Genomic DNA, 23,562 nt, shown 5'->3' with positions numbered 1-23,562 from the left:
CTTTATCCAGTCTATTATTGATGGACATTTGGGTTGGTTCCAAGTCTTTGCTATTGGGAACAGTGCCACAATACATGTACGTGTACATGTGTCTTTATGGTAGAATGATTTATAATCCTTTGGGTATATACCCAGTAATGGGATTGCTGGGTCAAATGGTATTTCTAGTTCTAGATTCTTGAGGAATCGCCACACTGTCTTCCACAATGGTTGAACCAATTTACACTCCCACCAACAGTGTAAAAGCATTTCTATTTCTCCACATCCTCTCCAGCACCTGTTGTTTCCTGACTTTTTAATGATCGCCATTCTAACTGGTGTGAGATGGTATCTCAGTATGGTTTTGATTTGCATTTCTCTAATGACCCGTGATGATGAGCATTTTTTCATATGTCTGTTGGCTGCATAAATGTCTTCTTTTGAAAAGTGTCTGGTCATATACTTTGTCCACTTTTTGATTGGGTTGTTTGTTTTTTTCTTGTAAATTTGTTTAAGTTCTTTGTAGATTCTGGATATTAGCCCTTTGTGACATGGATAGTTTGCAAAAACTTTCTCCCATGCTGTAGGTTGCCTGTTCACTCTGATGATAGTTTCTTTTGCTGTGCAGAAGCTCTGAGGAAGACTCATCACCATACTTCTAAAGAATAATTACCGTACTGTGGAGACTGGAAATACTTGATGACAGTTGAGAGAAAATGGGGCACCAAGCCAAACCATAGCTATGATATAAACCAACTTGGCTAAAGAGTACAAAATTACTTTTTTAATATTACTATCATTACTTTAATGAGAAAGACGTGGAAACTGGCATCAGAGCTTATTTTACTCTAGTTCTGTGTAGAGCAGAACAAATTTTACTTACCTTCTTTTCTTTTTTTTTTTTTTTGAGATGGAGTCTCCCTATGTTGCCCAGGCTGGAGTGCAGTGGCGCCATCTCGGCTCACTGCAACCTGCACCTCCCAGGTTCAAGCAATTCTCCTGCCTCAGTCTCCTGAGTAGCTGGGATTGCAAGCACACACCACCACACCCAGCTAATTTTTGTATTTTTGGTAGAGATGGGGTTTCACCATGTTGGTCAAGCTGGTCTCGAACTCCTGACCTCATGAGCTGCTGGCCTTTGCCTCCCAAAGTGCTGGGATTACAGGCATGACCCACCGCACCTGACGTACTTACCTCCTTTATTCCTCATAAATGCCTGTGCAACTGTGAATATTAAATAAATCATTGAATATGCTTAAAATAAAATTTAACACATTATGAATACTATTTACCAGTTATTCATATATAGTGAAATTTACTATTACACTAGTGTATTTATATAAAATAGTTTATGCCATACTCCCAAACCATGTGGGGTAGGAATTATTATAATCACCTTTGAAATCATAGTAATACATAGAAAGCGAGTCATAGAGAGTTCATATGACTAGCTCAACTCACATTGTTTGAAAGTGGTGAAGGTAGGATTTCGACTCAGAGCTTGACCAATTTGCTTTTTTAGATTTAAATGTTTCATATACTGCCTGTTATTTTGACAATTATAAAAGTTATAAAGATGTGTCTCTATGATAGACAGACGTGGACTAAACCAGGTTGATAGAACAAGGGCATTTGAAGAAAATATAGCATTATTATGGAATTCACACTAGCCTTGCCACTAGCAGTCTGCCTATTTTTCTTTCCATAGACTTTTAAGACCGTACATACAAAAGCATATATTCACATTTGTAAAATTATGAAGTGCTATATTTTTCTCTTTGTAGCCCTAACTAATAATTTTATTGCCTTTCCTGTACAGTTCAATCATAGTGTGATATTTTTGTTGTAGTTATTTGGCTAAGAATAACTGGAAGTACACTGACATCACCGTTAAATTACTTGTGACAGAGGCTGTAGATTAATACAAATGTCTTTCCCCCAAGGACATGGTTCTGAAAATCCAACACTAAGAATTAAAAGCTAAGAATTCTTTATGATCTCTAGAAGAAAGTACAAGAGATAACTACATGAACAGCCTAGTTATTAAAAACGACATTAATGCTTCAATTCAGATTAGAATTTAACCCTATAAAAATTTAGACATGATTAGAAAGAATTGAAGATTTTGTTCCTTTGATTATAGTGAGATCTACCAATAGCCATGAATAAGCATACAATTTTCGTTTATATTTTCATATTTTCCTGTATTAAAATACTGTTTTGGAATCTTCTTTTAAATAAAAAAATTGCAAGAATGAATGAGTTAAAAAATGGTCAAAGTATGCCGGACGCAGTGGCTCACACCTGTAATCCCAGCACTTTGGGAGACCAAGGCAGTCAGATCACCTAAGGTCAGGAGTTTGAGACCAGCCTGGCCAACATGGTGAAACCCCCCGTCTCTGCTAAAAATATGAAAATTAGCTGGGCATGGTGGCAGATGCTTGTAATCCCAGCTATTCAGGAGGCTGAGGCAGGAGAATCGCTTGAACATGGGAGGCAGAGGTTCAGTGAGCCAAAATCGTATCACTGCACTCCAGCCTGGGCGACAGAGTGAGACTGTGTCTCAAAAAAAAAAAAAAAAAAAAAAAAAAAAAAAAATTCAAACCAGTACTTACTTTCTATCAAAAAATATTGAATTAATAAATGAATAAATGATTTAGTGTTCTTTTATATAACTTAACTCAATGTCCTCCAGTGAAATTTGAATTATCGTCATTCTCTAATTTAGAAAACATTTACATACTATGAAAGTTTATATTCAAGTGCATTATCTAAATGTGGTAAAGACAATTCCAAAATTAAATTAGCCACAGACTCAGTTTTGTTGTTTGTTTATTTTGTTGTGGGTTTTTTGGTTAGTGTTACTTTGTTTGATTTTAGAAAATTCCAAGTTTGTATTTGTTTAGCTAAAACATTTAATAACAGAGCCCCTTTCACTTACAAGACTATATCAGTTTAGGCAATCAATGATATGGTCACTCTATTGTCTCTATCTATCTGTCATCTGTCTATCTATCTCTCTATCATCTATCAATCATCTGTTTAATCTCTCTTTCTATCATGTATCCACCTATTTTACACATTGATTATAAAAAATTGGCACTAACTTATAAAATGGGAAATTCACATAAAACATGAGATTCTGCATATCTCTAAAGAAATCTTAAACATATCTCCAAAGGAAATTGATTCTCTTTTATAGGAAACGGTTATAAGAATGCTTAAGAGAGAAATGTTCAGAATTAGTAAACAGTGAAAAAAACACAGATACTCATAAGAGGACTCTAGATGTTTAAACTATAGTATGTTTAAAGTATGTTATATTTCTGCCATACTCTATTATATGTTACTTAATAAATTATAGCAAAGTAATGTTGAAATTTCATCATAACGTGTGCATAAAATCATCTCTTGTTTAGAAAGCTAAACTAATTTAAATAAGAAAAATGTACTTAACTTATATATGTTAATGTTATAAATTATATTTTCAAAAAAAGTAAAGATAATTATTAGCATTGCCTTTTAGATAATAGTTTTATGAAAGATGGAGTAAAATGAGGAAGCAAGGAATGAAATGGACGAAATGGGAATATCCATCCTTTCCACTCCATTCCCAAGGCCCCGATGCCTTAGGTTGTGTGTGTCTATGTGTGTTTGTGGGTGGGGGAGTATGCGGTGATTCTATAGGTTCTTATTATGTTACTAAAATAACTAACAAAAAAGCAGATTATGCATAGACTGAGGAGAATGTATTTTCAATCAAGAATTGTGATAATTTTCTTCTATGGAGAGGAGTCCAATCCTCTCCAACATACATACATGTACAGACCACAGACATGCAAACACACTCAATGCTAGGTAATACTAACAACACATTCAAAACAAATGTGAACAAATTGCACTAAATGTGATTTATCACAAGAACTGTTATTGTGATTACGCACAGAATATTTAAATGTTATATTTGACAAATAAGTTATCTTTCTGAATTTTAAAATATTTCTAGGACATGTCTTACATTAAGAGTATAAAAATTAAATTTCAAGTTCAATTTTAGAAATAAAAAGATATACTAAGGATTCACTTATCTAGCTCTATAATGTAACTGTAACATCTCATGTTGCAACAAGCTCTACTTGTCTGACTTACAGTAATCAGTGATTTTGTCACTAATGGATTTAATTGGCCTACTTTAATATATACAATTTCCAGTCTTTAAAAAAATATGAGTTGAACTTAACAAATGCACCTTCATTTTTAAGGCATTTTGAATATATGCATCTCTATCAAATAATTAGTACTCTCTCATTGGACTTTACGTGGCCTTTCTTAGACATGCAATATGCAACTAACTTCAAAAATATGTCTTTCCTTTATAGGGTAGAGCATAATAAAGTGTACAAAAAATTTTCAGATGTGGTATTATGCCCTTTAATTCACAGAAGACTTTATAAATTATCACACATCAGAAAAATAAATAAATAGATAACTAACTTAAATTGGTACCTGGAAATCAGGCTACTTTCAATTGAATTTCACATTACTTTTATTTATTCAACACTGACACTGAGTTTTTTGAGATTAGTTAATTAATTTATGTTTTAATTAATGAAAATGAAAATAAGCTACCTACCTGGTTTATTTTTACATGATAACAGAAAATAAGAAAATACGCTTTGCGTTCCTGTATAAATTCACTTTCTTAGTATTTTTTTGAATTTACCTAGGACCATGTTGTTGCCCATTTTTCTTTAATCATGCTACTATACTCTTTTGCCAAATAATTTGATACTTACTTTGAAGTCGTTACTAGATGAGCAACTTCTATGAGTTAATCAATAACATTCAAAATGTGTCATTTAAAAAGGCACTCAATGCAGATTTCTTCAAAATAAATGGAAAACAGGATAGGTGTGGGGGCTCATGCTTATAATCCCAGCACTTTGGGAGGCCAAGGCAGTCAGATTGCTTGAGTTCAGGAGTTCAGGACCAGCCTAGGCAATATGGTGAAACCTTGTCTCTACAAAATATAGCCAAGCATGGTGGTGTGTACCTATGATCCTACTACTCAGGAGGCTGAGATGGGAGGGTCGCTTGAGCCTGGGAGGCAGAGGTTACGGTAAGCTGAGATCACACCATTGCACTTCCAGCCTGTGTGACAGAGTGAGACCCTGTCTCAATAGATAAATAAATAAGTAAAAAAAAAATAGAGAACTTTACAAATATAGAACACTGAAGTGTGCATGCATGTTTGAATACTTTTTTCAAATTATATAGTACTTTAGTAACAAATAGGAATATTGTATAATAGAAAGAACATTGCAAATAAAAGAATAATGTACCAAAACATGTGAAAATAGGCTGAAAAATTCCTTTACAATGATTTCAGTTGCACACAGTCTTGTGCATTCTAATAATTTCAAGAAATGCATATTTTAGGGAAACTGCATTTCAGTGCTTCCTATATCTTGAATGTTTATGTCCCCCTCCAAAATTCATGTTGAAATCTCATCTCCAAGGTGATGGTATTTGAAAGTGGTGACTTCTGGAGTTGATTAGGTCACGATGGCAGGGCTCTCATGGATGAGTTTAGTGCCCTTACATAAGAGGCCCAAGAAAGCTCCTTTGGGATTCTTGTGTCCTTTGTATCCTTTGTATCTTCTGAGTAAAAGATGGCTCTTTTTGAAATAGGAAACAGGCCTCATCAGATAACAAAATTTGCTGGAACCACAATTTTGGACTGTCCAGACCCCAGAACTGAGAAAAATAATTTTCAGTTGTTTATAAGCCACCTAGTGTATGACATTTTGTTTTAGCTAGCTGAGTGGACTAAGACAAAAATTGGCACTCAGAAGTAGGCTTCCTGAAGTAACAAATGCCAAAAAATGTGAAAGTGGCTTTGGAACTGGGAAATGGTTAGGGTTCTAGGATATTCTTTTCTAAATATTTAATCATGGTAAGTCGAATAATTTTATTTGATGCTGATTTTAACTATACTTTTTTCCTCTTTTAAAATGTTTATTTTGGCAGGGGGGCTATAGAGGTGTGATTATAGGCATTACCAATAAATTGAAGGAGTATAAATCAGATTTTTAAAAGAAACCTGTATCTGTGGATTTTTTTCCCTATTTTTCTAGAGCTGTATTAACACATCACATACTGTAGTTCCAGTTAACCCCACATCCATGACATGGTATTTAATCTTGGTTAAATGATGTTACAATTAACTTACAGTTTCATAAGACTTAGTTTTCTTACTTTCCATTTATTATTATTATTTTGTTGATTATTATATTATATTTCAGGAAAGAGTCTTTTTGAGAATATATATGATGAAAGTAATGGTAAAGCAGGAAGTTAAAATATTGCCATGGATTCCCTAACTTGTATCTGTCTAAAACAAATAAGTAATTTGTTATTCAAAATAGAGCTTCTTTGATCAAAACACACCACCTCTAAGTCAACATCTGTGTTCTATCACTAAGAACACTCCTCCATTTATCATTTTGGATCACTTTTGCACCAACTTTTTAATACAAAGCCATTCTTAGTAGTTGCTTAAATGGCCCACTTTTTGTGCTAAATGTCGTGTCTTACTACCAGTTTGCTATAGAGTTAATATAGTAACTACATATGTGTTCCTTATATCTTCATTTTATGCCTTTAAAATAAATGTTACAACCTCTTAATAGATTTTAACATACAAGCATTGCTTACTCTGTTGCTCCATAAAGAATTGCCCTGAGAAGAGTGTCTCTGTCATAAATTCATGCTTTAATTAGGAGGCCATCAGTCTCTTTTATATGTTTTGACGGATTTATGGCTCCCACTATGAAAGTGAACCAAACCATGCAAAGCTAATCTCCCTAGCAGGAATAAGCTTCTAGAACAGGACAAATGAAAGACACCTAAGTAATAGAAATTCCCTATGTTCTTCATCAAATGTGTAGGGAAGTGTTTAATCAATGAAAAGTCCCAAGTAATATTAAACATAAGCACTCTTTTATATACTGATAATGTTGCAAACTCCTACTTCTCATGGAAGTATGTATATAGAGAAGGTAGACATTGCAATTCAAACTTGGCATGTAACTTTAGTTAACTAATTTTCTCAGAATATGAGTGGTCCCCATTTTTATAATGGTAATATAACTTTTTTCTAACTTGCATGAAATTGAAATAAAATGCCATAATAGCCTAGCAGAATTGCATGATTTGTTCCCATTTCCTATTGATAAATCATGTTAAAGCATTCATAAACATTCTCTTCTCTTCCCCCACCTAATCCCTTTACTCCTTAAAAGAGCCTTGACAGACATTTAAAGAACAATGAAGTAATTAACATGTTGATACAGTTTGGCTGTGCCCTTACCCAAATTTCAACTTGAATTGTATCTCCCAGAATTCCCCTGCATTGTGAAAGAGACCCAGGGGGAGGTAATTGAATCATGAGGGCAGGTCTTTTCTGTGCTATTCTCCTGATAGTGAATAAGTCTCATGAGATCTGATGGGTTTATCAGAGGTTTCTACTTTTGCTTCTTCCTCATATTCTCTTGCCGCCACCATATCAGAAGTGCCTTTTGCCTCCCACCATGATTTTGAGGCCTGCCCAGCCAAGTGGAACTGTAAGTCCAATTAAACCTCTTTTCCTCCCAGTCTTGGATATGTCTTTACCAGCAATGTGAAAATGAACTAATACACATGTATTGGAAAACAGAGGCTCCCTAGCAAACATTTTATGACATTTAAAGAGTTGAAGGCTAAAGCATATTGGAAAACAATACTGGGGAGAAGATGCATAAGTGTGATACAAATGTTAGTGGTATAGCTCTATGGATTCTATTTCTTCTCTTTATTCTTCTAAGCATCTGATATTATTTAGCTCTGTCTCCCTATCCAAGTCTCCTGTCGACTTATGATCTTCAGTATTAGAGGAAGAGCCTGTTGGGAGGCGACTGGATCATGGAGGCAGATTTTCCCCTTGCTGTCCTCATGAGAGTGAGTTCTCACTAGATTTGGTTGTTTTTGTTTAAAAGTTTGTAGCACTTCCCCTGTTGTTTTCTCCCTCCCGCCACCATATGAAGGCTTGCTTGCATACCCTTGACCTCCCATCATGATTGTAAGTTTCCTGAGGCCTCCCCAGCCATGCCACCTGTACAGCCTGAGGAACAGTTAGTCAATGAAATCCTTTTTCTTTATAAATTACCCAGTCTTAGGTAGCTCTTTGTAGAATGCAAGAATGGACTAATACAGCATCTTCTCCAAATTTAAGCACCTGCCTTCCCATCATTCATTTGAGGTTTATCTAATATTTCACTCATATGCTCACAAATACTAGTTCACTATGTAAGATCATTTTATATATTCCTTATTTTATTCATTTCTGTAAAGTCTCTGATGTTTTTCTTAATTAAAATCCCTATTATTGGCTTTTACCCACAACATAATTAGTTTCAATGCTAAAGAAATATTCTTCAGTTTTCATAAATAGTTGGGTAGTTTGTTTACTTCTATATTTGTATATCTTAAAGTTATCAGTACATTGACATGTCCTGAAACAACAGTTGTGTTTATTTTAGAAGTGTATGCAACTGAAATAATATAGTCAGTGCTATTTAGTGCATAGCTTTTCTTGATCAATTTTATTTTTGTGAGGTTTATCCCTTTGTGTCAATGTACGTATGTGTGTGTCTTTTTATACTGCAATATATTCCTCATTCTTTTTCATGTGTAGTATTAAATGGAATGAATTTATGGCATTAAATAATTTCATTTATCTTAATTAATATTCATTAATTTGTTCTTGCTAAACAAACACTATTTTGATTTTTTTCTATATTTTAAAAACTATAAACTTATAGAAAATTTGCAAGAATATCTGCATCAGTCTGCTACATATATATGTCTCTCTTTTTCGTATATATAGTTTATTTTATGACTTACCATATCAGTGTAAGTTGTAGACATTATTACACTTTAACCCTAAATACTTTGGAGTGCTTCTCATAAGGAAGAAACTAAATTATCCTACATAGCCACAACAAAATCATCATATACATTTAAAGCTATTTCAGAACTCTTATCTAATTTAAAGCCTATATCCAAATTTCTTCAATATTATCATCTTTCTTTTATAGCTTTGTTGTTGTAGTGTTCTTTTCTTTTCTCTTCTTTTTTGAGCAGATAGATCCAATTTATACCACCTTGCAATTAAATCTAATATAGAACTTTTCTTACAGATTTCTTTTATTATTAGACTTTTGCATTTTGTGCTCCAACACATTTTTAATGAAAATAAGACAAGACGAGACAAAGCAAAAGGAAAATTATAGTGCCCTCTGACAGCTAAGTTACTTTGCTTAAGAAAGACTGTATGAAAACCCAAACAATTTGTCACTCCTTAGTAGAAAATGTCACTACTTAAAAGCAGTCTTTAACTTCACTAAGAGTACATGAGGAAAAACATATGAAATTTGTTGCTAATTGACTTCTTCCCCCAGTGTGAGAGCTGCTGAGTTAACTCCCTGAGTGTGCTTTGCATTCCTCATGCCGGGGTCCTCTACCATGGTTCACGTTTTCTTCTGCATCCTGTGAACTCTTCAGATGCGGTACCTTCAGGGAAGGTTAGAAACGCCAGAAACCGCAGTATAAATAGTCAGAACCTGAATGAGCAGAAATTCTATGAGATTTTTTTTCTTTAAGGATTTTAATATATTTAAAAAATAATCTAGAAACTATATATTCAATATGATCAATATTAATCAATGTAAAATGTAATCTTGTAATTATGTTTGTCTTTGTGTCATTATTATTATATACTGTTCCAGAAAGAACTGACTCTACTCCTTCACAAACAAAATGGGGATCTTTCTCATTTTCTGATAATCTCTGATTTTTATACGAGAAAACAAGAGAATGCAGGGCATGTCTCAGTCACACTACTGTATCTACGATAGGCTTTTTCTTCATTATGTTTTTATTAGCATTTTTTCAAGACATCATTTATTTTGTTTCTTCACAATTGTGTTGTATCTGCATATAAGAATCTTTGTATATTTTTAATTCTGATTTCAAGCTAATGTTCCAGAGAGTAAAACAAATTTGAACCCTCTAATGAAAATTCATGTGAGCAATTTGTCACAAGTAGAATAAACACAATGGCATTATAGTTCTCCAGTGGGGGGAAATATTCACAGTAACATTGACTTTTTGATAGGGTGTGTTTGAGTTTTCTATGATTACTTTATGTAAACTTGGCTGTAAATCTGTTTATTTTCCTGTCATTTGAATTACAGATTCTGTGTTCAGTCAAAACAGGAGATAGTTTGCTATATAATGTTAACATTCCTGTCTTAGTTGTATGATGCCCCAAATGTCGATATGAATTACATAGTGTGTCCTGCTGTGAGCATCAGAAGGTATGTAAAAGTTCAGGCAGAGAAGGAACTGAGCATTAAATGATAGTGACTGCCTTTTATGGCCAAGTCTGTCATTTAAAAAGTGCATAATGTGGCTATTTTATATGATATACATGTTATTAATTTAGGACAAGGTCTTTCTTTTGTATTTTTAGGTAACTAAAATTAATTATTTCATAAAACAGTAGGAAGTATCATGGTAATCTGCGGTTACATAGCATTTGTTGTCTGGATATTAAACGAAGACATTCTGTCAAAATGTTTATGGAAAGTCTGATTTAATATCAGGAATTTCAAAATAGTACCATGGAGGAGGAGGGAAGGGTGGTAGAGAGGAAATAAGATTAACTTTGTCCTGAGGATTAGTGATACCTGCATGGCAGGTACACTGGGGTTCATGGAAATTTTTTCTACTTTTGCATATATTTGAGACTTCTATTTAAAAGACGTTTTAAAGATGAGGCAGGAATATTCCAGATGAGTTTGCTACCATTTGGGGGTAGCTGAATGACTCCAGGTTGGATAAAAGGTCTTTCCTCTAATGCAGAACTGCGCAAAACTATCCTTGAATTTCTGACACCGGCTTCTGAGTAAATACATTTTTTTCAATGACAATGCAAAATATTCATGACAAGTATTCTCAGATCGAGGGTTTTCTTGCCTTTAAATATTGCTGTCCAGTGTGGTCATCTGGTTGAAATGAAGAAACGGAATGTGTGCATTAAAAATAACCTATCCTATCCTATATGACAATAATATACCAGCTTAGTCACTGAGAACCCAGGAGAAAGTGGAATAGTAGCCAAAAAGCCAAGCACAGAGATTCTATTAAAGGAGAGCTGGGGAAATAGAGAGAAGGAAAACAACTATTCAAAAGTACAAAATAAGGGGAAAATGTAAGGTTGTATAAACTTTGATTTGTCTGTTTGTTTTCAAGTAGCAACAACTGACTCTATTCTGCCTCCTTAGAAAAGATGAAAATAACGCTTGATGCACTACTGCCCAGAGTAGTCCTGTGGATAAAAAATGAGAAAAGGGAGCTCAAACTATTTGGGTAGAATTTTGCAAAAAAAAAAAAAAAAAAAAAAAAAAAATGTCATTCCCTTCTTAAAATATAATTTGTATCTAAGGTTTAAATGAAATAAAACATCCTCTGGTTGCAGGAGACTGTTTAATGATTTAGTCCCTAAAACTTAAAAAAGATTAGACTAAACAATAAGACTTTTATATTTCATGGTCTTTAACTCTCACTATCCACCCAATTTCATGCTGACCAGAGGGAACACAGCTGCCTTATTGACCCTCGGGTCTAAACCAGTTTTTGGCATGTATAGGGGCTGATTCTAGAAGAGGGTCTTGTCTATTTGAAAGCATACATGCTGTAACCATTAAACTGAAGGCTAATGTTCCCGTCTTTCCAAGACATCTGCTCACCTTATTAGAAATTCCTTTCTCCCTCGCCACTTTAATCGCTGTCTCACTTCTAATCAGTATACATTGCAAGTCCAGCCTACTCAATTTACGTTTAGGCATCATGACTCCCGTGGTGTAGTGCCCTGGCTGCCTTCCCAGAATGTATTATTGGTGACCCTGTTGTTCTCTTCTTTAAACACAAAGTTAATTATAACTTGTTGGCACCTCTAATGATATCTGATGACCTTTGAGACATCATACACTCCCTCACTATGCTTCTAACAAACAGAGCAGAGTCTATGAGAGAAAGTGTCCTCTACAAAAATGCCAGATCAGACAAGGGCAAGCTGAATGGTCTCTTCTGATCAAGGGAGACTGCAGACAGTATATTTGTGAGGACTCAGATCCTAGGGAATGGATTGACTCTGATGTTATTTCAAGAGAATGGAACACCTATAATCTCACCTCTAATTAGTATGTGCTAGACTAAACACATACTGGAGACATAAAGTTAAGAAAAGAGGTTTCTATGCCACTGCCTAATTTCCTTTTTTAAAGACTTGGATTTTCACAGACTGATGTAATTGCTCATCTTTAAGTTAGATTTATTTGTTAATTTAATTCAGTATGCATCTAGATGCATTAGATATCAGAACAATTTTAGGAAAAGCTATTACACATTATTTTCAGTTTAGATATCCATAAATACATATCAAAACATAATATATGTATTTAATCATAAAAATTTGTTTTCTTATAGATTATGAATTGTACAAGACAACACAGTAGTAAGCATAATGGATTCGTATTTATGTGATATTCACAAAATGTGAGTGATGAATGTTAGCAGGTTATGTATCATCTCAATCAATGTTTCTCATAAGTATTCATGGTATTTGCTATTGATAAATGAAACTTTCTTGATATGGTACATTTTTCTTGTTGTAGAGTAAAAGTGAGTTTTAAAAAAATAGAAATATATCTTTAATTATTCAAAATATTCATAGATAATGGAATACAGCTATTTTGTATTAAATGTATAAAAAGTAGAAAACTAAGCTGGGGACGATGGTTCACTCCTGTTATCCTAGCACTTTGGGAGGCCAAGGTGGGCAGATCACTTGAGTAATCAGCCTGGCTAACATGGCGAAATCCCATGTCTACTAAAAACACAAAAATTAGCCGGGCATAGTAGTGTGCACCTGTAGTCCCAGCTACTCGAGAGGCTGAGGCAAGAGAATTGCTTGAACCTGGGAGGCAGAGGTTGCAGTGAGTTGAGATCGTGCCACTGCACTCCATCCTGGGTAACAAAGTGAGACTCAGTCTCAAAAAAATAAATAAATAAATAAAAGGAGAAAACCATTGTGGATCTTTACATTTTATTAAAAAGTAAGCCACATACAAATACATAAAATAAATACACTTTCATTCATTGCAAACTGAAATATAAGTATATAAGTATGTATTATATAAGTATATAAAAGTATGTTTACCTTACATACAATACATCGATGAATCTGAATCAGGAATTTCATGGATAAAGAGTAAATATGTACAAAGTTGTTATTTATTGTAATTGTGTTTTGTTACATGAATCATGATCTATAATTTTACTATATATTAGAAATTAGTTCATAAACCTTCTTCTCCAGAATATGGCATTTATTCTGAAGACATCATATATAATTTGTGTAAGTGAGCTATGAAACATATATGAGAGGAAATATAATGCAAATAAGATGACTATACAATTATGCAATAAAGGACAGTAAACAGGTTGATAACAGTTGAGAGAAAGAGGAAAGGAAAAGAGATGTGTTTTCCATGGAATACTATGCAGCCACAAAAAAGGATGAGTTCATGTCCTTTGTAGGGATATGGATGTAGCTGGAAACCATCATTCTCAGCAAACTATCGCAAGAACAGAAAAGCAAACACCGCATGTTCTCACTCATAGGTGGGAATTGAACAATGAGAACACACGGACACAGGAAGGGGGACATCACACACTGGGGCCTGTTGTGGGGTGGGGAGAGGGGGGAGGGGGAGGGATAGCATTAGGAGGTATACCTAATGTAAATGACGAGTTAACGGGTGCAGCACACCAACATGGCACATGTATACATATGTAACAAACCTGCACGTGGTGCACATTTACCCTAGAACTTAAAGCATAATAAAAAATAAATAGATAAATAAATAAATAAAAAGGCCACAAGTCAAAAAAAAAAAAAGAAAAGAAAAGAGATGTGTTTGAAAGACAATAAAATGTTGAGCTCTTAAGGCTATCACATACCTTTCTGTCACCAATTAACCTTTAGACTTCTATTTCAAGAAGTCACTTGTTGGAACAAAGATTCTACAGAAGCAATTGACAGATTTTGTTTTCCAGAAGTTACTAAACAAAGTCAATTATAGCAGAGTGGCCCCAGAGACCCACAATGTGTGATATTTACCTGTCAGTTGGCAACAAATCTTATTGCTGAAGGAAAGTAGGGTAGTATTAACCCAGGGCCTACCACAGCATAATGAACCCGATATTATAATTTTTGAAGGACTGGGATGAGGCACAGGTGGAAGAGGAATGATTGTGTTATGCTCTACTTTTAGCACTTGAACAGAATGCAGGAACTAGTAATTACGAAGATTTAGTGGTTGACTGGCTTCTGTGTGTCTTGGAAGTCTTAAATAAAAAGGTTTCTGTGGGCCAAATAGCAACTCAAGGCATGTCGTGGAAGCCAGAAGGCCTCTGTGGCAGAGTTTAATGAGACATTCAACTTTGACAGTCATAGAGCAGAGTACTACAAATCAGCCTGCAGATTTAACCATAATGATAAAGAATCATAAATTTTTTTAAAACATAGAGGTTTGACAGATCTTGTAAAATGAAACTAGGGCCTGGTAGGGAATGAGGGACAGACTTGGATCACTGCGTGTGAGTCATTTGAATCCACAGATCCCCTGAAGCTCTTAGGGCTGGTACAAGCAACACAGACCTCATTGCTGAAAGACAGAAGCCTCCTCTTGCCTGGAGGACCTTAGACACACTTCCCTGATGCATATCTTATACACTTACCTATCAGAGAAGAATTAGAATAATATTCCAAAGAGAAACTGCTGGGGTAGCAACCAAGGTGCCGTGGTCCACAATGATCCATAGTGATTACTAGTACACTATAGTGCTCTGAGGGGTAAGATAGATGTTCATATGACACGTTATTGTTTAACTTATACAAGCAAAAGAAACTCAGTATCTGTTATTGCTGCTTCAATAGAAAAATCATGATCACTACCATTTATCACCTGCAAAGGATTATTATTTCAAGAAATTCTTGCACCATAAATATTCCTCTAATGTATTCTAGAAAATTGTGACTTTACTGTTTACCTGACTACTGTCCATTAGAAAAAGAATAATACCTATTTTTTTTTTATGAATGGACACAGATACCAAGGTCTCCAAAATGTTATCATGCCACTCCTTGCTCCCGACCTATTTGATTTAGGATTTAAGAAGGTCAGGTGATAAACAGATTCCTAGTTCTAGTATATCTCACAATAGGTTCAATGGGCCAGTGGTCTTACCCTCTGGCTATTTACCTTTTTCTTAGATGTATAACTGGTATTAGTCTGCTTAGCAATTGGCTAAACTCTCACAAGGATCCCTAACTTGTGACAGTTATGTCCAGAAAAGCTAAGTGAAGCAGCACCTGACATTTCATTCCCCAGATGGAAGAGTAAATCAGAAGCATTACTGCACCCATAGAGGAATTTAGAGATCATTGCTACCCTTAAAGACTTATGATGGTTATCCCCATTATATCAACACTGAATTCCCTAATTTCAGCTAGTTTCCCTACACACATGTGCTAAGAAGCCCTCAACTGAATAATTGAGTGAGACTCAACAGATCTCTGCAGTCTGCTTTCTGTAGAAATCTCTCCTCCCTAGTATCCCTCCCTGTGAATGCTAGGTAGGTGCCTTAACTTACCCAGGCTCACAGCTTGATCTACTTAGCTCGCAGAGTGTTCAGGATTGTGCCTGGGTTCTGCTCCTTCCTGTCTCATGTCCTGGAAATTTTCTGCAGCCAGTAAGTTGTAGCAATCATAGGTCTCACCTAATCTCTCTCCCATGGATCACTGCCCTTTATTGCCTGCTGTTGCTTCATATTTTGTCCATTTTTTTTCTTGGTTTGTTTCAAGTAGAATCAGAAATATGGCCTCTGTTATTCTGTCTTGGCTGGAAGAGGAAGTTGGTGATTGGGTTGATATAGTGTGAGATATGAATGGCTGTGAGTGGTCCATGTGGTGTGTGTCAGAATCTTTAGTGCCTTGAAAATATACTCTCTGCCCAGGTCTCTAATTCCCTCTGCTGTGTTAGCAAGTTCCTGTGCAGGCTTTTTCTGAAGTCACCTGGCCCACAAACGGGCCCGTTGGGAAATACAAGGACGTTATTGCCTTTCAGAGAGGGAAATTTATTCTCAATAATTGGAGAATGAGAATTAGTGGTAAAATATGCTAGTCTTTTATCCACGGCAGAGTCTTTAATTAAATCTACACTGACACTGAGAGTGTCCATTGAGAGTGACTCCCGTTCTCCACGGTAGCTTCTAGCTCAGTGACACACATTTTGTTTTTCTTCTCCTCTGTCTCATTCTCCTAGAAGCCTCATTCTTATTTCCTTAGAGCATATCCAGAACAAGTTACTTACAGCCAAATCTTTGTCTTAACCTCTGCTTTTAGAGAGAATCCAAGATAAGATATCACATAATTTAGTATTTATGTTACATTGTATCAAAAAATCTTGAGACGTCACTAGAAAAGGAGTGAATGTCACTCCAAGATGCGTATTACGATATACAGAGCAATACTCTTCCTTTTTGGAAGGAGAGAATGATCAAGTCTTTATTATAGAAAATGGATAACATCCCATAAAAGAGACAGGAAATAGTTGCCTTGTGTAAGGCTGAAGAATGATTTTATAACTGCTGTTACTCGAGAATTTTAAATTGGCAAAAGGGGTGTGTATGAACCCTCCACTGATAAAGGGGTGGGTTTTCTTATATTGCCTGTTGTCAATTATCATCGCCTCGACCTCTCCCCTGAGATATCATATGACTTTCATGGGTAAAGCTGAAAACTTCATTTCCCAGAGTCCTTTCTTCTGTAGTTCTAGACAAAGTCAGTTTATGGGAGGCATTCACAAAAAATTTAGAAGTCAGAAGAGAGAGAAGATTTAGAAATAAGAAGAGAAATAGAGGTCATCATCATTTGGAGGCAGTTGCAGAAGTGGGGTTCACTATGACTTCACATCAGACTTGATGAGAGCATTTATATTGATGCTTCAGATTGAGATATTTGTGAGCTCTGAAATTTAAGATTTACAATACTTTCTGAGAACCACGAGAGCAACCGTGTTGTTGTTGCAGACTGAAAACATGAGTGATGACTTTGCTCCTCTTTGTTCCAGCAATGATTGAGTAAACCTGTACTTCTTTTCATTTAAGCCCTTCATGTATGAACACAGAGGAGCTTCTGATTTCTGGCTGATTGCTACAAGGGGCCATGCAGTAGTGCAAGTCTATCTGCTTCCACTTTTGTTGCCACTCCCTAATGCCCACAGCAGTCAAAGATGTCTACAATAGAATTTTGATCAGATCACAAACCTGATTTTAAAAAAAGAACTCCTTAATGACATTCAAATTTTATAAAAACTTATTTTAGTTTCAGGGGTACATGTTCAGATTGATTCCATAGATAAATTGTACACCATGTTAGTTTTGTGTGCATATTTCATCGCCCAGGTACAGCAATCTCATTATTGGGTATATACCCAAAAGAATAATGACATTCAATTGATTGGAGAATAAGGTCTTGTAGGAATTTGCCTGTGATCACCTCTTCAAGTTGTAGTGAACCACTGTCTTCAAGATATTTACAATAAAGCCATCCCATTTTCTCTCAGTTTTAAAAACATACTAAACTCCTTTCATACACAGAACAACCAGCTTTCCTTTTTTAAACCTAATTTTTATCACCTCCTGTTCTTTGTATCTAATTCCTACTTGTTTTTCTTATCTCAACTAATAAATCACCTTCTTAGAGAAGTCTAACTCCGAAGAATATAATCCCTGCCTATTGTACGGTATAATCTCATTGTGTTTATCACAAATGTAATTAAGTCTTTGTATATATATTTCTATAGAAAATAATTAGTTACTTAAAGAGAGATATCATGTCAGTCTGGTTTACTTTTTCATTTCTACCATATTGCCATATTTTCTTTTTTAATTTTATTTTTAATTGACAAATAATAATTGTAAATATTTTAAAATAATGTTATAACATACATATATATTGTAGAATGCTTAAATCTGGTTAATTACAATATTCATTATCATTATTTATTTGTTGGTAAAACATGAGAAAAGCTGAGTGTTGGGAGAGAAACTGAGGCAGGGCTTGCATGTCTGCTAGACTTGCTGGCTCCTTGCTTCTAGCACTCCCATCATCTCAAGTAGCCATATGTTTCTCATTCACCTGATACCCTATTTCCTTTCAACCCCTACATCCTCACCACCTGTTCTTTGTTTGATCACCAATAAATAGCTTGGGCCCCAAGAGTTCAGAGCCTTTGCAGCCTGCAAACTCGCGACGGCCCCCTGGTCCCACTTTCTCTCTCAAACTATCTTTTTCTCATTCCTTTGACTCTGCCAGACTTCTTCACCCCACTATCTGGTGTTGGGTCTGATCACCTCAACAAAATCTACTTTTTTAGTCATTTTAAAATATACACTATATTATTATTATTAAATATAATTACCATGCTGTGCAGTCGATCACTAGAGCTTTTTCCTCTTGTCAGTCTAACTAATACTTTGTACCCTCTGACTAGTATCACAACAACTTTGAATAAAAGGTGAAATCATATCAAGAATCTGTTCTAACCACAGTGATATAAAATTAGAAATCAAAAAAAAAAAAACCAAAGAAACTTTGAAAACTATGCAACGACATGAAAATTAAACAACATGCTTCTGAATAACCAATGGATCAATAAATAAATTAAGAAGAAAATTAAAATACTTTTAAGAAAATGAAAATGGAAACACAACATACAAAAATCTATGAGATATAGCAAAAGCAGTACTAAGAAAAACGCTTATAACAATAAATGCATATCTCACAAAATAGACCCCAAATAAACAATATAACATTGCACCTGAGAGAACTAAGGGAACTAAAAAAACAAGAAAAAACCAAAGCTAAAAGTAGTACAAGAAAATAAATAATGAAGATCAGAGCAGAAATGAAGGAAATTGAGACTAATAAAAACACAAAAGGTCAACAAATGAAAAAGTTGCTTTTCTGAAAAGAAAAACAAACTCAACAAATGATTAGCTAGGCTAATTAAGTAAAAAAGGAGAGAAAATCAAAATAAATCAAATCAGAGCAAAGAAAGGAAACATTACAACTCATACCGTAGAAATTCAAAAGATCATTAGAGACTGTTAGGAACAACTTATATCAACAAATTGAAAAACCTGGAAAAAATGGGATAAACTCCTGGACACACACAACATATAATGATTGAACCAGGAAGAAATAAGAAATGTGAACAGATCTAAAATAAGCAATGAGATTGAAGCAGCAATAAAATAATTTTCCATCAAAGAAAATAGAAGACCTGATGAATTCACTGCTGAATTCTATTTAAAAAACCGTTATGTCATTCAAACTATTTGAAAAAAAATGAGAAGATAATATTTCCAATCTCATTCTAATAGGCAAGAATCATCCTAATATCAAAACACAACAAAAAAAGAAAATGATAAGCCAGTATCTGTGATGAACCTACATGCAAAAATTAGTAACAAAATACTAACAAACAGAATTCAACAACACATTAAAAAGTTTATTCACCATGATTAAGTAGGATTGATCTCGAGGAGACAAGAATAGTTTAACATATGCAAGTCAATAAAAATGACACATCACATCACCAGAATCAAAGATAAAAAAAAATGATTATTTCAATAGATGCTGAAAAAGCATTAAATGAAATTCAACATTCCCATATTACAAAATCTTTCAAAAATTGAACTTAACATGATAAAAGCTACGTAGGACAAACCCACAACGAATATCATACTATTGAGAAATAGAAAATGAGAATGGAAGAACAGGTAATGAGAAAAATGAAAACCTTTCTTCTAAGATTTGGAACGAGAAAAAGAATCCCCACTTTCACCGCTTTTATTCAATATAGTCCAGGAAGTTCTAGCCAGAGCAATTAGGCAAGAGGAAAAAAAATCACAACATCAATATTAGAAAGGAAGAAATCAAATTTTCTTCATTTACAAATGACGTTATCTTGTATTTAGAAAAACCCAAAAACTCCACCAAAATATTACAAATAATAGATGAATCAGTAGAGTTGCAGGGTACAAAATCAACACACAAAAATTGGTAGCATATATATGTACTAACAAATCAGTCTGAAAAGTATTAATAAAGCAATCCCAGGAGTTGAAAGGGTCTGCACTGGTAACCAATATTTCCCACATCTCTCATCATGTCCATCCATGCATCCAAGTCTGGTACAGTGTTAAGGATCTTGGAAGTACTGCCAACATGTCTTATATTGAAGAAACCCCTAACCAATTCCTAGATGTAAACTTTCATGAGAACCAGAAGTCTGTGGAAGTGACAAAAAGTGACCTCAGAAATTTATTGTCTGAGGTCAATCGGTATCTTATTTGTGATTGTTCAGGGGTTTCAAGATTACCAGTTCAAATAAACAATAGATGAAGTTCTAAAGGATTTTTTTGAAGACTTGGCAAGAAAAATCATATGGTCAAACCCTTTAAAAGTATGAAAAATTAATGCCAGTCCTAAGGAAAAAAATATGACAAAAAAGAAATTAGAATTTAAGTGAAGTAAGATTGAAATGGGCAAGAAGTCAAAATATATGAGAGAGATGTTAAAAAACATTCACTAACAATGTTTTAGATTCACATATCTTCAATTACTATGAAACTCCAGCTACCAATAGAGGAGATATCAATATTAGTAGGTGATTATTTGGCATCTTGCAAAGATGACACTAACGAAAGCTCAAAATATGAACCTGAGCCTCAAGAGCTACAGTTTAGAGTCACATGCAACAGGGCAGGAAAAAATATTGCTTGACCTCAAATGAGGTCACAGAACATTTTGAGGGTGCTGTTCAAGATTAATTTAAGTGGAAGGCTGATATGACCAACTTTGACATGAAAGTTTTTTTAAACATCCATGATAATGAAATTATTGTGGACATTGCATTTACTGAAGAGAGTCTCCACTGAAGTAATATCATACATTTTGGACCTATTACTGTTAGATCAACTCTTGCTTATAATAGGATCTGGATCTGTGATCCTCTGTCCTATGATATAATAGTCAATTCAATTTGTGAAAGAGGGGCAATACCAATGCAGGGAGCTATGGAGTAATCTGACTACTACCATATTGTTGGTGATAATAATCCACTGGCTGTGAATAGAGGAGCAAATAACATAAAATCTTTATTGACCAAGAGAAGACAAATTAAAGAAGGCAAACCATCCTGGGGTTTGCCCATAGAGGCTGTTCAATGGGATATCTGAAGTATGCCATTGAGAACTGGCTCTGTGGAAATTATTGTAACAGATTTGCCATCTGGAAAAAAAGATGGGAGGATCCAAAAAGAGAAACCGGAACATTTACCCATCTTGCCTACGGAAGATAATCTGTGTCTGTATGACTACAACAGGCTGAGCTGTACTACTTACTCAGGACATGAAATGCTTTACCAAGGTATTATCTGGAATGTGATATGTACAGCAAAAGGCAAATACAGACTGGATGTATATTGGGGGTTTTCATGCTGTGGTTTATGTACTGATACATATGCCTCAAGCTTTTGTTTATCTTTCAGAACAAGATGGAGGAAGAGGAAGTCCTTGTTGATTCCCCAAAATGAAGATGACTAATAGCATTTGTACTTCCCCAAAATGGAAATTTTAGCATGACTCTGAGAGAAAAATAGTGTTAACTAAAGTGCAGTCTGCATGCTTTAATCCTGTTCAAAGCTCTTTACCCTGGTGAGCCAAAGGTGTGAATTACAAAACACTGCTAAAAGAAATCAGAGATAACACAAACAAATGGAAAAACATTCCATGTTCATGGATAAGAAGACTCAATATTGTTAAAATATAGACATATTGCCCAAAGCAATTTACAGATTCAATGCTATTCCTATCAAACTACCATTGACATTCTTCATAGAATTAGAAAAAAAAATTATAAAATTTATATGAAACCAAAAAGCAGCCCAAATATCCAAGGCAATCCTAAGCAAAAGAACAAAGCTGGAGGAATCACGTTGACCAACTTCAAACTGTACTACAGGGCTACAGTAACCAAAACGGAACAGAATAGAACTGGTATAAAAACTGAAACAGGACAAATGAAACAAAATAGAGAACCCAGAAATAATGTCAGACATCTACAACTATCTGATCTTAGACAACATCGACAAAAATAAGCAATGGGAAAGAACTTTCTATTCTTTCTATTTTGCTGGTATAACTGGCTAGCCATATGCAGAAGATTGAAACTGGACTCCTTCCTTGCACCATATCGAAAAATTAACCCAAGATAGATTAAAGTCTTAAATGTGAAACCCCAAACTATAAAAATCCTGGAAGACAACTGAGGCAATACCATTCAGGATATAGGCACAGGCAAATATTTTATGTCAAAGACACAAAAAGCAATGGCAACCAAAACAAAATTGACAAATGGGACCTAATTAAGCTAAACAGCTTTTGCACAGCAAAAGAAACTATCAATGCAGTAAACAGGCAACTTATAAAACAGGAGAAAACATTTTCAAATTATGCATATGACAAATGTCTAATATCCAGAATTTATAAGGAACTTAAGCAAATTTACAAGTGAAAAGCAATGCCATTAAAAAAGTGGGCAAAGGACATGACCAGATGCTTTTCAAAAGAGGACATACACGTGGCCAACAGCCATATGAAAAAAAGAGTCAACATCACTAATCATTAGAGAAATGCAAATTAAAACTGCAGTGAGATGCCATCTCACACCAATCAGAATGGCTATTACTAAAAAGCCAAAAAAAAAAAAAAAAAAAAAGAACAGATGCTGGTGAGATCATGGAGAAAAGAGAATGCTTACATACCGCTGGAGGGAATGTAAATTAGTTCAGCTATTGTGTAAAGCAGTGTGGCAATTCCTCAAATAACTTAAAACAGAATTACTATTGACCCAGCAATCAAAGGAATATAAGTTGTCCTACCACAAAGACACATGCATGCACTATTCATTGCAGCATTATTCACAATAGAAATAATGATGCTGGGAAAACTGGTTACTTATATACAGAAGAGAGAAACTAGATCCCCGTCTTTCACCATATGCAAAATTTACCTCAAAATGAATTGAAGACTTAAATGTAAGACCCAAAACTATGAAAATAATAGAAGAAAACACTGGAGAAATGCTGCAAGACATGAATCTGAGCAAAGATGCTTGGGCAAGAACTCAAAAATAAAGTCAACAAAAGCAAAAATAGACACATGGTATTACATCATGCTGAAAAGCTTCTACACATCAAAGGAAACAACACAGTGCAGAGATAATTTACAGAATAATAGAAAATATTTGTATACTATGCATCTGACAAGGGATTAATAACCAGA

General features: G+C 34.6%; 1 pseudogene; it reads left to right on the top strand.

Annotated features, from left to right (window-relative positions):
- Window positions 1-20,384: 20,384 nt before the first annotated feature.
- LOC108531617 (THUMP domain-containing protein 3 pseudogene) lies at window positions 20,385-21,799 on the top strand (annotated as a pseudogene).
- The last annotated feature ends 1,763 nt before the right edge of the window (window positions 21,800-23,562 follow it).

This window comes from Rhinopithecus bieti, unplaced genomic scaffold (assembly GCF_001698545.2).
Source record: "Rhinopithecus bieti isolate Rb0 unplaced genomic scaffold, ASM169854v2 scaffold_7212, whole genome shotgun sequence".
Lineage (NCBI taxonomy): Eukaryota > Metazoa > Chordata > Mammalia > Primates > Cercopithecidae > Rhinopithecus > Rhinopithecus bieti.
This window is presented reverse-complemented; position numbering and strand designations above follow the sequence as displayed.